Source organism: Accipiter gentilis, chromosome 5, assembly GCF_929443795.1.
Source record: "Accipiter gentilis chromosome 5, bAccGen1.1, whole genome shotgun sequence".
Lineage (NCBI taxonomy): Eukaryota > Metazoa > Chordata > Aves > Accipitriformes > Accipitridae > Astur > Astur gentilis.
This window is the reverse complement of record NC_064884.1, coordinates 30,738,219-30,745,026: the sequence shown is the minus strand read 5'-3', so window position 1 is coordinate 30,745,026 and position 6,808 is coordinate 30,738,219. Positions and strand designations below refer to the sequence as shown.

Here is a 6,808-nt window from a genome sequence, read left to right as displayed (position 1 = left end):
AACAAGCGTTGCTAATTTAATCATGCAGTGGCCAACTCCTTTAATAAGTGTGACTACAAAACCTAACAGATACAAGGAAGTTTTACTTGTAAAACATCCACCTAAGTTAGATGCAAGAGAGAATCTCCAGATGCAATGCCTTCAAAAATTGTATCTGGGTGGACTAAAATGTTAAATAGCTCTTTCCACTGAGGATGAGTAAAACAATCCCCTAAAATACACTCTCTTGACTAGCTACTAAAATTCAAAATGAATTTTTTTGACATTAAATTTTGTTTGCATATTTGTGCAGCAAGAGGTGGACGGTAGTGACTTTTCCAGAGGTTTTCTGCACCTCAGACCAGCAAGTAAGAGATACCGAGTAGGCAGTTTCTGAGTGTGCTCACAGCTGGATGGGCTGAGTAAACTATTTTGCAGGGCTTCATGTCTAGATTAGCAGCAACATACTAGAGATGTTCATTTACAGAGTGCATAAATCCCGTAAGTTACAAGCAAGTGTGGTACCAGGAATCCTCGTGGAAGCCTGAACAGGCTACAGATGATAGTTGTTACTCCAGACTATGCCTGTGCCTACATATCCAGCATGTCAGACCTGCTGCTGTAGTAATACCAATACAGTGATTTTCTCCAACCTGAGAGCTGGCACCTTACATAGGCATTTATCTTGACATCACTCCAATAGGACAGTGCTGCCCAGTGAGGATCTCCAGAAAATTGCTCCTTCCACCCCACCAATGGTTTAGAAAAGCAAAATAATGATCAAAGGAAGGTTAAAAATTGTGTATGGGAAGCTAATGAAGGTATATCTCAGCACGCGCTATTTACATTGGCCTTTCACTTGAGACCATGGGTTGGGGCAGCCTGCCCTGTCAGCCTGATGCTGGAAAGCCCACAGTTGCCACCATGGTGCCAGGGGAAGAAGCAACCTACAGATGCTATTAGAGGAACTGTGTAACTGAGAGACAGGCCAGGAGCTCTGAGCTCAGAAATAAGCATGAATCCTGATAGAAAAAGTTAAATACAGACAGGCCAATGTGAAGAGCTCCAGCCAGAAATTGCACCTGCACACTGGTTAGGGCAATGGTGTGCATTAAACACTTGCTTTCATCTCCATGGGAGCTAGCAGATGTGTTGGCCTCAGTGTCCCCGAGTGGAGTCAAAACCCTTTGAAGTTCCCTTGTGTTGAAGAACAGCTGTAGCAAAGCGCAGCTTAAGGCCCAATCCTACCTAAGCTAGTCAGGGCTTATATCTAGCAATGTCAGCTCCAGGTGGCCCACAGTGGGGATTCAGGGTTTTGCCCCGCTTGCACGGCAAAGAAGGTGGTGGAGCTGGCGCTGGATACACCTAACAGCTACAGCAGCATAACTAACCCCCATAAACAATCCAGGTTTAAAAACCCAATGAAGACTAAAAGATATTGTAGATTTTACTGCAAAAGAGTTAAGCACAGGCGCCGACTCAAGTTAAAGACTCTGGGTCTGCCTTGTCACTAGTTAGGGTCTCCCAGTGCAGTAGTGAGCATATATTTATGTCCTGCACTAAACAAACACGGCATCACAGCAGGAAGGACAATTCCAGCATTAGGAAGAGAGAATGAGGCCAGGGTTAGTCAATACATGTGGTCACAGTCATGAAGGGGAACCCAAGGGTAATTGCAAACAGCTAAATCCAAAGAAGAAAGGAGATCCTGCTTCCCAGTGCAAAAAGGTCCAAAATTAGGTCAGGAAGAGCCAGCCCCAACCGAACATCGATCGCGTCCCCTAATCTAGACAAACCTCTGAGTGTTTCCTTTCAAGTCAGCCGTTTTACTCCCTCAGGACTCAGCGTTTGGTTTCATAGCTGCTATTTTCTACATCAGATACAAAATGCAAATGCATGGGAAGGCACAACAAAGTTTCAAACTGGCCCAGAAGGAGGCTAGAAAAATGGAGAACTCCTTGTCTCTGTCTGATGAAAGGGAAGGAATCAGTAATGCTGAATGTAGGCTTAGTAGATAAACACTGTATTAAATAAGCATATCCATTCTTAGCCCCTAAGCTAGCAGAGCACAGAAGCACATGCAAAATCAGAAATGTTTGAGTAGTCCTGTTTATTTCAATGGAATTACTCCCATGCTTAAAGTTATGCACATGTTTAAATGATCTGTTGTACTCCAGTCTTAAAAAGCAGTTACTTTTTCATATCCTGTGATATGAAACAAGGAACAAGGATGTTCCAGGAGTAAGTATTAAATTTTTTTTATTATTACAAATAAGAAACTGAGTAGTATTGCAAGGGAAGAGACGGGTCACCCATTGCATGAAATAATTGCGATGAGATTGTAATTTCTAAACTATGCTGGTTTGACTCTTTGAGTTTGCTTTTCTTGAATAACATAAATACCCCTTTCTACTCACAGAGTAAAAAAATAGTTGCACCATGAATAATTTTGTTTGCATTACATTTAAATATTTCTACCAATAACTAACAGCTAACCCCCCAAAGCAGTTCTCCCAAAACACTGGGAAATGAGATCCACATTCTTGCCTAAAAGCCAGTTTAGGTTATGGCAATCTAGAAGTGCTGTCTGCAGTTTCAAATGGGCACAACAATTCCCATGCAGAGCTTTGTCAGCCCTTTTACAGCTAATCATCTGATGATCCACACCAAAGCAATGAAGCATGGGTAGGTAAAGCTCTTTCTATGTATGGTGTGCAGGACTTATTTTGTTTCACAGGTGTGCCTGGTGGAGCTATACTGAAATAATGAACATTTTAAATTGGTTGAGATCTTGCATCAGAAAATGCACAAGATTTGTTGTCGTCACTCGGACTTCTTTTATATTTATTTACAAAGCCTTCATAACGTGCGGTCATGGAACCCAAGAAGCTGGCAAGTTTTGGTATCAGTTTACCATGGGCTGAATAATCAGCACAACAAGAAAACTGGAAGTTTCTAATGGGCTGCTGCAAGCTAAAGCAGTTGATAGGAAGAGTTCCCTAGCCACTGTGCTTGAAAACTCCATGACATACTGAGCACAAAGAGCCAAACCTCCTTTCCTCTTTGGAGGTTGCTCTCCAGGATTTACCCTGACACTTGCTGAACAGACTGCATGAAAGAGATGTCTTGTCTTGTTCTGCTGGTTATCATTCTTGCTTTTTTTCCCTCAGAACGATTTCAGCAAAGACCATAAGCTTGTGACAGAGTGAATTTGTGATCTTATCCAATCATCTGGGCTGTTTGCAAAACTTCAGTAGGTGGCAGCGTTTTGTTGATAAATGTTTTGTTATCCAAGTGATCTCATTTAGTGCAACTGTTGCAATATTAATAAACTGAACTTATGATTGCATTTGCCAGGACTGAAAATATTGCCATCCTATCTGGCATTTGCTCTTATCTGAACTGACAACAACATCCACTGTATTTATAAAAGGGGAAAATCTCTGTGTTTGTATGTTTTAGGGGCAGAGGGGAAAAGGAAAACGAGGGGAGAAGCAAAGGCAGATTAAGATTAAAACATTGATGTTGTTGGCCACCTGATTTGTGATTGTAATAGATGAGCTTCCTGGAAATTCTGTTAAATTGTCACTGCTGGGGAATATATGGCTCAAACGAATGGTTAGTAGGTTATTCCCTCACCTCTAGCTCACCAGTTCATATCAAGCTGATGTTGACATCATCTGAAAGTTGTTACAGTTGGTAACTGTTTGGTGATCTATATCCAATTCCTACTGGATAGATGAGCATGTCAGGGAAAAATCCCATCACAACTGCTATTTGAGAAGCCCAGATTATAAAAGGCATCAAGACTCAGCCCAATAAAGAACCCAATAAGGATGAAGAGAGTAAGTGCTGCTTTACTGTCCTGTTAGAAAAAAATTATTGAACTTAATTCATTAATACAGACCCTGTATATGTATACATATATATACACACACATATGATTACTGGGCCTTAGTAGAAATAGATAATTATTTTTATAGTTAGGTTTCTATGTAACATATCCCCAGTTTTGCCTCTTATACAAATAACTTCCTTCTCAGTCCAAAGGCCAATGCACTATTCTAAATAAAAAGAACAACTTGTGCAGAAGAGGAGTGTCCTCACAGTCACCCACCTAATATGCACTTACTTGAGGTTAAAAAAGAAAAATTAAAGTCTCTGACTCGGTTGCACTTCCAGAAAAGAAGATCAAAGTCATTGGTTTTATTACAGGCCCTTCAGATTAAAACTGACTTAAATACACCAAGCTTTGGGCTAAATTCCACTACCATTAAGATCTAATACAAAAGTGCCATTGACTTAAACAGAAATTGGATTGGGCCTCTAAAGAACGCATTTGAACTAATATAAATCCTCTAGAAATTAGATATGATAAATAGAGCAAAGGTGCCGAAAGAGGCCTTATGACCACCTTTGCATATATGGACATAATTTTTATTATTCAGGAAATTCCCTAAGATTGAGCAATCAGGAAGGGAAAGACAGAATCAGTGTTGCCAAATATCAAGGTGATTTAGACCTTGCAGAGGAAATTGCATAAAGATTAAAAGGTCTTTCAGCCTTATGAATGAAAGAGAATTGGAAAGAAGAAAGAGACAGCTATGCTGTGATAATGGCATTGAGATCAAACATCATTTAGGTATGGCTCAAAGCCTACATAAATACCTGCTCTCAACTTTCAATACAGATTCCAGTGTTGATCCTAGGGGCAAAAGTACAAATGACAACGTGGGACTAAGCTGTCAGAATAAAATTACACATATAAGGTAGAAGCGAAACTCTGATGGCATTAACAGCAGGTATTTGTGATGGCTTTGCTTCCCACCATCAATTCATGGGCAGAGTCCAACAAGTCCTTACTCATCCCAGATCATAGTCATCAGACCTATTCCACAGCTGGCACTCAAAAAGTTACCAAGGTTTTAAATACCCACACCAGCTCTGGAGCGAGAGTGAATGGCAGTACCTCTGTTTATAAAGGGAAAATGTAACCTGGACAACTGAAAGGAGTGCAAGGTGGTTAACAGTCATGTTCAATAGCTGCTGAGACCTGACCGAAATCAGTTGGACTCACATCTTCCCACCTGTGAGGGAAGGGAAATGCCAGACCACCACTGGAACTGGGATGCCCATCTAGGTGAAAAGGTGAAAATGTTTAGAACCAAATCACTGGACCTTGATGTCACTGAAACCAAAGGTAAACTAGAGGCTTACAAAGGGGTCATACTCTGCCTCAGGTAGCTGTGGTCATTCCAGCCTCCATCAATGTATTGGGTTTGCATGGCAAGGTTTTGGTAGTGGGGGGGTGTTACAGGGGTGGCTTCTGTGAGAAGCTGCTAAAAGCTTTCCCTATGTCCGACAGAGCCAATGCCAGCCGGCTCTAAGACGGACCTGCCGCCGGCCAAGGCCGAGGCGATCAGCGATAGTGGTAGCACCTCTGTGATAACGTATTTAAGAAGGAAAAAAAAGGGTAGAGGGAAGGTGTTCTGAGATTTGGTTTTATTTCTCATTACCCTACTCTGGCTGATTGGTAATGTCCTGGTTTCAGCTGGGATAGAGCTAACTGTCTTCCTAGTAGCTGGTACAGCGCTATGTTTTGAGTTCAGCATGTGAAGAATGTTGATAACACTGATGTTTTCAGTTGTTGCTCAGTAGTGTTTAGACTAAGTCAAGGATTTTTCAGCTTCTCATGGCCAGCCAGGGCACAAGAAGTTGGGAGGGGACACAGCCAGGGCACCTGACCCAAACTGGCCAACGGTGTATTCCATACCATGGGATGTCACATCTAGTTTAGGAACTGGGGGGGAGTGGGGGCAGGGAATCGCCACTCGGGGACTAGCTGGGTGTCGGTCGGCGGGTGGTGAGCAATTGCCCTGCGCATCATTTGTACATTCCAATCCTTTTATTACTACTGTTGTCATTTTATTAGTGTTCTCATTATCATTATTAGTTTCTTCTTCTCTGTTCTATTAAACCGTTCTTATCTCAACCCAGGAGTTTTACTTCTTTTCCCGATTTCCTCCCCCATCCCACTGGATGGGGGGAAGTGAGTGAGCGGCTGCGTGGTGCTTAGTTGCTGGCTGGGGTTAAACCACGACAGGTAATAAATTGAGTTAATTTCCCCAAGCTGAGTCTGTTTTGCCCATGACGGTAATTGGTGAGTGATCTCTCCTGTCCTTATCTCAACCCACGAGCCCTTTGTTATATTTTCTCTCTCCCTGTCCAGCTGAGGGGGGCGGGGAGTGATAGAATGGCTTTGCTGGGCACCTGGCATCCAGCCAGGGTCAACCCACCACAGTCTTTTTATATGGAATTCTTCATGAATTTGCGTGTCATCCTTGTGCAGGGGCCATGCCACTCACTACATTTCTCAACACCTATCCCTGTGATTTCACTTATGCTCACAGTCACAAATCTGCATTCTTCTCTGTCGTCAAGTCTAACCTTAAAAATGCTTCCCTTCAAACGAAGCTTGGCAGGCCTTCAGCACTGCCACCTGAAGACTCATGCCCATCATCACTGGAGGTGGGAGTGGAGGAAAGGCAACATTCGCATTGCTTAACAGCTGGGTGAGAAGACTAGTGCTCAACTTACCACATGGCTGCTGGAGTCTGAGCAGAGGCCAGTGCATTGGTCAGCTGTCTTTCCTATGATCTTCCTGAGAGCCTTGGAGATTTCTCACTGTCTTGCTTGCACAAGGAGGAAAAGGTTGCCTCTATTTTGTTTTACCTGCACCTGTAACAGTAAACAGCATAAGACAGGCGAAGCAGCGGCAGCACCTAGCTACCTTGTTCAGTGTACAAAGGCAGCCACTTGGAAGAAACCA

At 42.7% G+C, this 6,808-nt stretch overlaps 1 non-coding gene across 1 annotated transcript; it reads right to left on the bottom strand.

Moving 5' to 3' along the window:
* Positions 1–6,283: 6,283 nt before the first annotated feature.
* LOC126039082 (U6 spliceosomal RNA) lies at positions 6,284–6,454 on the bottom strand. The gene has a single exon (XR_007506199.1). It is a non-coding gene; the product is annotated as a U6 spliceosomal RNA (small nuclear RNA).
* Between the last annotated feature and the right edge of the window lie 354 nt (positions 6,455–6,808).